A 9,136-nucleotide genomic window follows, 5' to 3' on the forward strand; every position below is an offset into this window, starting at 1 on the left:
CTGATTGTGACCTTAGGAGGTGACAGGGATTTTATTTTTTAAAACACTGAAATATAAGTGTATTTTAGTAAATTGTAGGTGATATTTGTTTTAAGTGAAAACACAAATATATGGTTGCTGATGAAGAAGATGCAATGTATCCAGACAGGATGCATTGGTGGTTCTGTCTTAGCATGACATCAGAACCAGAGGAATTTATGTGTGTCTTGTACAATAAAAGGAAATCTAGTGAAATATTATATGCAAAGAGAATTATTTGGAAAATTTGGTGTTTGCCATGTTAATAATGTGGTTCATACTGTATTTGAAAAGGTATCGGTTATTAATATCTGTACAAAACCTGGTGTTAAATCATGCTCAACATTCCACATAAATTTACCTCACTAATTTGTGTTGATAATGGCACCAAGTGGTGCATTGTAGTTGTATTTTGCGCGGTGAGATGCACATGGTTTGTAAATCAGAGTTTTATTATATGTCAAGAATCTCACAGGTAAAAAATTGTACTTTCTTGCATTTTTTTGAAATTTTTTCCCTAGGTATCCCAGATTAATAAATTACCAAACTTAATTTCTCAGTGGTGTTTATAGTGAAGTGAATGATTATCTTTATGATATCCCAAGCAGCTCTACGAAAATGTTACTCAGTTGTAATGTGCAATTTTAAGTGAATTTGATGTACTGCAGTATCTACAAATATTAAATCATGACTTATGTTATCTTTATCAGAAATTTAAAGTCCACTGTCTTCCATGCTTTCAGCCACTTAAGTGCAAGCACCACTTTGAAAGAAAATTACATTTATCTAGTGCCCATGGGATCCAAAGCATTTCATAGCTATTTTCCTTGAACACCAAAGCTTTTTAAGAAAAATATACAACAAATGGTTTATGCTTAGCAATATTCAGAATTCCAGAAATGGGATAACATACTGTTAGTCTCTTAGCGGGGAGAAGAATTTTGTGTAAGGTATCTAGAAAATCCTCAGCTGTTTGAAATTTATTGTGAAATCGTTTATACTTTAGTAGGTAGACTTGGAGCAGGATTTAATTTGGAGTCCCGATGTTGGAACCATTTCTTCTGACTCCCCCTGCTGCAGGTGGAAGTAGTCACTGATCCCAGTTTCCCTCAGTCCAGTCCTAATTGGTTGTGAAGGGGGAATTGGCAGCCAGATGTGGGCAAAATGTGGGAAGGTGAAGGGGCAGGGCGGATTTAATGGCAGAATAACTATCTTTACTGTGGTGGGCACCTTGTAATGCTGTGGCAGGCATAAATAAGCAGAAGAGCAGAGTGTGGGCATCTCTGGCAGAGCTACACCAAGGTTTATCAAATCCTTGTGGTCATGCTGATGTGATGGCTTAACAGGGAATAATGCGTTGATAATCATGTCCCAGTGTTCCACAGTTGTCACAAAATATATAAATATTCAGTATCCCAATGAGACAACTAAAATGACCAATTTGTCTGACTACTTACTGCCCAGAACAAAAGCAATTCACAGCTGGATTCTTAAAGAATAGTGAAAAAGGATTTCTAATTTACGCATCTTAAACTAAACCTCTTCAAAACATGTACATACACTCAATCACAATTAACACAGACAAAAAACCAACCATTTAACACATTATCCATGGTGAAAAAAGAATATTGACGTGGGAAACAAAATTCTGAAGATCAATTGTCCAGACCACTAGGTGGAAAGATAGGGAGTGAGGTCACGGAGAGGTTTGGAGACTTTTTAGGTCGTGAACATCTGTACCCTCCATTCTATATATTTAAATAGTGCCTTTCATGACGCCAAGAATTCCCAAAGTGATTTACAGTGGATGAAATAATCTTGAAGCAAGCCTGATTTTCACTCCAGAGGCTGGTGTTAGAACTGGGAAATCTCCCAATTTGCTGCACTTGCATTAGAGAAAAAGCATCACAAATTGCAGGATTTATTTTGGTGGGGGTGGGGGTACATTGGGCAGAGGTAGTGGTTCCAGGAGGTACCCATGTGCACAAACCCTCGACCCTGATTAGAGAAGGCCAGCGGCTGCCAGGTTCTGAGTTGAGCTGTTTAAAAGTCACATCTGGGGTCTCTGTGAAATTGTCTTCGTTGTTACAATATCCTCACCTCCCCATGCCAACAAATGTCCCCCAGCATTCCACTGTCCCCTTATAGCCCCTATGCCTATTCACCCAGTGTCCATTATTGGCAGATTTCAGGAAGTATGCTAAGATGAACGAAAATAAAATTCAAACTATTATAGGTATTACTGTATGAAATAAAGTCTCCCATTTGCTATATTTAAATATTATTAAGTACTTAATCAGTTATAAAAACAAACATTTTGCATTCATAACCCCACATTTAAGACTACTAATCCTTTAATAGTATCTTTGATCTGTCAATTAAACCGAACTTACAGTCCACACTGTACCCCAACCACAGTTACAACGATAGATTGTGAAACATAGTCACACGATGATAATGCTATAATAGCAACACCTAGAGTATGTTAACAAATGGGCTACTGGAACTGCTAGAACTGTCCTTCATGTCTCAGACACAGGAAGCAGGTTATTTTTCACTATTTAAAGGGTCAGGATTCAAATATCTTCATAGCTTGACAGTTATAAGTACCTTAAAATGCCATTATGATCATTTGCCATCAACTGTTTAAAAAAAAATTGTTTTGCTTTCTCCAGTGGAATTTCTGATGTGGGAGTCACATCTTCCCCTCCCCCAGCTCCCACCCCCACCATCCATCTCCAAATGCCCCATTTCATCATGATGACAAACACTTTTACTTGATTAAAGGTCTGGGCAAAGGGTCAATCGACTTGAAACATTAACTCTGTTTTTCTGTCTCTATTGCTGCCAGACCTGCTGAGTTTCTCCAGCAATTTCTGTTTTTGTTCCTTTTTTAAATATTTGCACACAGCATGGTCCCACAAACAGCAATTACGTTAATGATCAGTTTTGGTGTTGATAGTTGTGGAAAATTGTTGGCCACGGAGAACTCCTTGTTCCTGTTCCAAATAGTGCCATCGAAGTTTGGCTTACAGGGCAAATGAGGCCTTGGTTTAATGTCTCATCGCAAAGACTGCACCTTTGAAACTGCAGCATTCTTTCACTATTGCACTGGAGTGATCAGTTATACTCGTCTTTGGAATTAACTTGAAGTCATGAGCTTGTGATGCAGATGTGAGGCTGCTCCCCACTTAACCATAGCTGACAAGAAGAGTAGAAGTAAAGACCAAAATATATTCAGTAAGCCAAGTTTAGCAAGGAAACTAAGAAAAATGAGAAAGCTACAGTTGATATTCTAAAATAAAGTTATACTTAATAGCTTAATGGAAATGAGGAATTTATTAATAGAAATAGTATTGCCTTGGAATAGTGTTTGAAAAATTTTACAGGCACTTGGAGAGGTATGAATTAATTGGATTTGTGTGAAGTTGATTATGTTTGAGCAATTGAATGCAGTGGATGTCTGTATGGATTGAAAGGAAGTGGTTGACAAAGTGCTACACAAAAGACTAGTTAAAATTGAAGCTCATAGAACAGAAGGTTTGTGCAAGCTTGTGGAGAATAAAAATCTGGTTAAAAACAGAAAACAGTGAGTCACAATATTTAGGAATTTTATGATTTGAGCATAATAGACACAGGTGATCTCCAAGAGTCAGTGTTAGGATCACTGTTTTATTGCTACATACAAATAACTTGGATATTAAATTACAGGTAGTCCTTATTTACTGCTGTGATTCCTTCCCTGAGAATCACTACTTTAAGTGAATTATGGACTTCCAGAGAAATAGTGTCTTCTACTGACTAAGTGGCAGACTAATCAACTTCAAGTCAGCAAAGTGGAGGTGACCACTTGGCTCTGGAGTTTTGCATAAATAAATAAAGTTGGAGTGATGTTCCTTTGGACATTTCTTGCCCAGAAAAATATAATGGACAAAATTTTCCCAGAGTTTGAGCTGTGGCAATGTAGAGAAATTTGGGAAAAAATAGTGAGTTTATAAAAAAAATCAAATTCTTAATGTTGAGAAAAACAGTCTGATTTTCCCATTAAAGTTTGAACAGTGAGTTCTGAATCTTGCCAGTGTCACCATATTTTCCTGCATTCATGTCACATTGTTACTTAACCTCACTCCATGTGTATGAAGTTTGTGATTTTCTCATTTATTAGCTAGGAACTACATGCTGACCATTCCCATCTTAAGAGTCATAGCAGTTACCTGGCAGATGCAGCTCACTGCTTGCCTGGTTTATTCATCATAATCTCATTGCAAACTCCACAGATCGCTGAATTCCATTCAAAGAAATACACCAGCCAAGAAAATACGCCAGCCAAGAAAATACGCCAGCCTTACCACATCAAGGTGACCCATTAACTCAGAATAGACTTCATTGCTGTGCTTCAGAGCTCACAGACACCTTAGATTAAAGGGCTCCAGTCAGGTTGCACTATGCAGAGTGTCACAAATCCATCTTATGCATCTGAACAGGATGCATCTACAAGTTCTTCACTTGCTTTCTTACCACTCATTCATTTTGGACTTACTTAGATACTCTCAGCATCTCTGCAATGGGAAAGCCAGGCAGCACTGATCAGACAAGGCGGTGAATGTGTTGCTGCACGATACTGTGTTGTGTTAACATCATACCTAAGGCCTGTGCCAGCAGGTTATGTGGCAAAGACACTGCAAGTACTTTACTCAACTGGCAATATCTGAAAATCTAAGGGGAGTAGTCCATAGTCAAGCGAGACTATGGTCAGTCAGGTGGTGCAAACACACTCTGGAAAGTGCATGGTTTGAACTCTATCTAGGGTGTTGGCCATGGTCAGTCAGGAACTGTGTGTGATCAGGATCTGGCGATCTGTCTCTTTCCAGTCCAATGGTCAATCCTGCAGATCGAGTGCAGGTAAGGCTGTCGTGGAGACGTAGAGGGTGGCACAGTGGCTCAGTGGTTAGTACAGCTGCCTCACAGCGCCAGGGACCCAGGTTTGATTCCACCCTCAGGCAACTGTCTGTGTGGAGTTTGCACATTCTCCCTGTGTCTGCGTGGGTTTCCACTGGATGCTCCAGTTTCCTCCCACAGTCACAAAGATATGCAGGTTAGTTGGATTGGCCATGTTAAATTGCCTGTAGTGTTCAGGGATGTGTAAGTTAGGTGGATTAGACATGGGAAATGCAGGGTTACCGGGAAAGGATAAACGGTTGGGTCTGTGTGCGTGCTGGTCGGAGGGACGGTGTGGACTTGTTGGGCTGAATGGCCTGTTTCCACACTGTAGGGATTCTATGAAAAAAGAATCTCTATGAAAAGATAGCAGTCCAGGATACATGCTGTCCCCAGCCCAGGGTGGCCTTCACATGTCGGTCTGGGTACAGGCCATAGTCAATCCTGGGGGTCTGAACAGTAAATATCGAGCAGGGATTATCAAGGGTCAGTCTGTTTTGTGTCGGATAAAGTGTGTAACTCAGATTATAGACTCTTAGAGTCATACAGTGCGGAAACAGACTTCGGTCCAACGCATCCGCACTGACCACATAATAAACCGATGTAGTCCCATTTGCCAGCATTGGCCAATATCCCTCTAAACCCTTCCTGTCCATGTACTCCTCCAGTTGCCTTTTAAATGTTGTAGTTGTACCTACATCCTTTGGCAGCTTGTTCCATACATGCACCACCCTTTCTGTGAAAAAAATTACCGCTTAGGTCCCTTTTAAATCTTTCCCCTGTCACATTAACCTATACCAAGGTGTAGAGCTAGATAAACACAGCAGGCCAAACAGCATCAGAGAAGCAGGAAAGCTGACGTCTCGGGGAGGGGAAGGGGGATCTGAAATAAATAGGGAGAGAGGGGGAGGCGGATAGAAGATGGATAGAGGAGAAGATAGGTGGAGAGGAGACAGACAGGTCAAAGAGGCGGGGATGGAGCCAGTAAAGGTGAGTGTAGGTGGGGAGGTAGGGAGGAGATAGGTCAGTCCAGGGAGGACGGACAGGTCAAGGCAGCGGGATGAGGTTAGTAGGTAGGAGATGGGGGTGGGGCTTGAGGTGGGAGGAGGGGATAAGTGGGAGGAAGGACAGGTTAGGGAGGCAGGGACGAGCTGGGCTGGTTTTGGGATGCGATAGGGGGAGGGGAGATTTTGAAGCTTGTGAAGTCCACATTGATAGCATTGGGCTGCAGGGTTCCCAAGCGGAATATGAGTTGCTGTTCCTGCAACCTTCGGGTAGCATCATTGTGGCACTGCAGGAGGCCCAAGATGGACATGTCGTGTGCGGAATGGGAGGGGGAGTTGAAATGGTTCGCGACTGGGAGGTGCAGTTGTTTAGTGCGAACCGAGTGTAGGTGTTCTGCAAAGCGGTCCCCGAGCCTCCACTTGGTTTCCCCGATGTAGAGGAGGCCACAACGGGAACAGTGGATGCAGTATACCACATTAGCAGATGTGCAGGTGAACATCTGCTTGATGTGGAAAGTCTTCTTGGGGCCTGGGATGGGGGTGAGGGTGGAGGTGTAGGGGCAGGTGTAGCACTTCCTGCGGTTGCAGGGAAAAGTGCCAGATGAGGTGGGGCTGGAGTGGAGTGTGGAGCGGACAAGGGAGTCAAGGAGAGAGTGGTCCCTCCATAAAGCAGATAAGGGTGGGGAGGGAAAAATGTCTTTAGTGGTGGGGTCGGATTGCAGATGGCGGAAGTGTCGGAGGATGATGCGTTGGATCCGGAGGTTGGTGGGGTGGTACGTGAGGACGAGGGGGATTCTGTTTTGGTTGTTATTGTGGGGACGGGGTGTGAGGGATGAGTTGCGGGAAATGCGGGAGACATGGTCGAGGGCGTTCTCGACCACTGAGGAGGGGGGAAGTTGCGGTCCTTGAAAAACGAGGACACCTGAGATGTACGGGAGTGGAATGCCTCATCCTGGGAGCAGATGCGGCGGAGGTGAAGGAATTGGGAATAGGGGATGGCATTTTTGCAGGAAGGTGGGTGGGAGGAGGTGTATTCTAGGTAGCTGTGGGAGTCGGTGGATATCGGTTTCTAGGTGGTTGCCGGAGATGGAGACAGAGAGGTCGAGAGGTATTAGAGATGGTCCAGGTGAACTTAAGGTTGGGGTGGAAGGTGTTGGTGAAGTGGATGAACTGTTCGAGCACCTCGTGGGAGCACGAGGCGGCACCGATACAGTCATCAATGTAATGGAGGAAGAGGTGGGGTTTAGGGCCAGTGTAGGTACGGAAGAGGGATTGTTCCACGTAACCTACAAAGAGGCAGGCATAGCTTGGGCCCATGCGGGTACCCATGCCACCCCCTTTGTCTGTAGGAAGTGGGAGGAATTGAAAGAGAAGTTGTTGAGGGTGAGGACGAGTTCGGCTAAGTGGATGAGGGTGTCAGTGGAGGGGGACTGGTCGGGCCTGCGGGATGGGAAGAAGTGGAGGGCCTTTAGGCCATCTGTATGGGGAATGCAGGTGTATAGGGACTGGACGTCCATGGTAAAGATGAGGCGTTGGGGACTGGGGAATTGGAAGTTCTGGAGGAGGTGGAGGGCGTGGGTGGTGTCACGGACGTAGGTAGGGAGTTCCTGGACCAAGGGGGAGAAAATGGAGTCCAGATAGGTGGAGATATGTTCGGTGGGGCAGGAGCAGGTGGAGACAATGGGTCGACCAGGGCAGTCGGGTTTGTGGATTTTGGGAAGGAGATAGAAGCGGGCGGTGCGGGGTTGGGGAACGATGAGGTTGGAGGCTGTGGGTGAGAGGTCACCTGAAGTGATGAGGTTGTGAATGGTTTGGGAGATGATGGTTTGGTGGTCGGGGATGGGGTCATGATCAAGGGGGCGGTAGGAGGAGGTGTCGGAGAGTTGGCGTCTCTTTATAGGCTACGTGGAACAATCCCTCTTCTGTACCTACACTGGTCCTAAACCTCACCTCTTCCTCCGTTACATTGATGAATGTATCGGCGCCGCCTCGTGCACCCACGAGGTGCTCGAACAGTTCATCCACTTCACCAACACCTTCCACCCCAACCTTAAGTTCACCTGGACCATCTCTAATACCTCTCTCTCCTTCCTGGACCTCTCTGTCTCCATCTCCAGCAACCACCTAGAAACCGATATCCATTTCAAGCTCACTGACTCCCACAGCTACCTAGAATACACCTCCTCCCACCCACCTTCCTGCAAAAATGCCATCCCCTATTCCCAATTCCTTCGCCTCTGCCGCATCTGGTCCCAGGATGAGGCATTCCACTCCCGTACATCTCAGATGTCCTCATTTTTCAAGGGCCGCAACTTCCCCCCACAGTGGTCAAGAATGCCCTCGACCGTGTCTCCTGCATTTCCCGCAACTCATCCCTCACACCCCGTCCCCACAATGACAACCAAAACAGAATCCCCCTCGTCCTCACGTACCACCTCACCAACCTCCAGATCCAACGCATCATCCTCCGACACTTCCGCCATCTGCAATCCGACCCCACCACTAAAGACACTTCTCCCTCCCCACCCTTATCTGCTTTCCAGAGGGACCACTCTCTCCGTCACTCCCTTGTCTGCTCCACAGTCCCCTCCAGCCCCAACTCACCCGGCACTTTTCGCTGCAACCGCAGGAAGTGCTACACCTGCCCCTACACCTTCCCCCTCACCCCCATCCCAGGCCCCAAGAAGACATTCCACATCAAGCAGATGTTCATCTGCACATCTGCCAATGTGGTATACTGCATCCGCTGTTCCCGTTGTGGCCTCCTCTACATCGGGGAAACCAAGTGGAGGCTTGGGGACCGCTTTGCAGAACACCTACACTCGGTTCGCAATAAACAACTGCACCTCCCAGTCGCGAACCATTTCAACTCCCCCTCCCATTCCGCAGACGACATGTCCATCCTGGGCCTCCTGCAGTGCCACAACGATGCTACCCGAAGGTTGCAGGAACAGCAACTCATATTCCGCTTGGGAACCCTGCAGCCCAATAGTATCAATGTGGACTTCACAAGCTTTAAAGTCTCCCCTCCCCCTACCGCATCCCAAAACCAGCCCAGCTCGTCCCCACCTCCCTAAACTGTCCTTCCTCCCACCTATCCCTTCCTCCCACCTCAAGCCCCACCCCCATCTCCTACCTACTAACCTCATCCCGCCCCCTTGACCTGTCCGTCCTCC

Source organism: Rhincodon typus, chromosome 2 (assembly GCF_021869965.1).
Source record: "Rhincodon typus isolate 14 chromosome 2, sRhiTyp1.1, whole genome shotgun sequence".
Taxonomy (NCBI): domain Eukaryota; kingdom Metazoa; phylum Chordata; class Chondrichthyes; order Orectolobiformes; family Rhincodontidae; genus Rhincodon; species Rhincodon typus.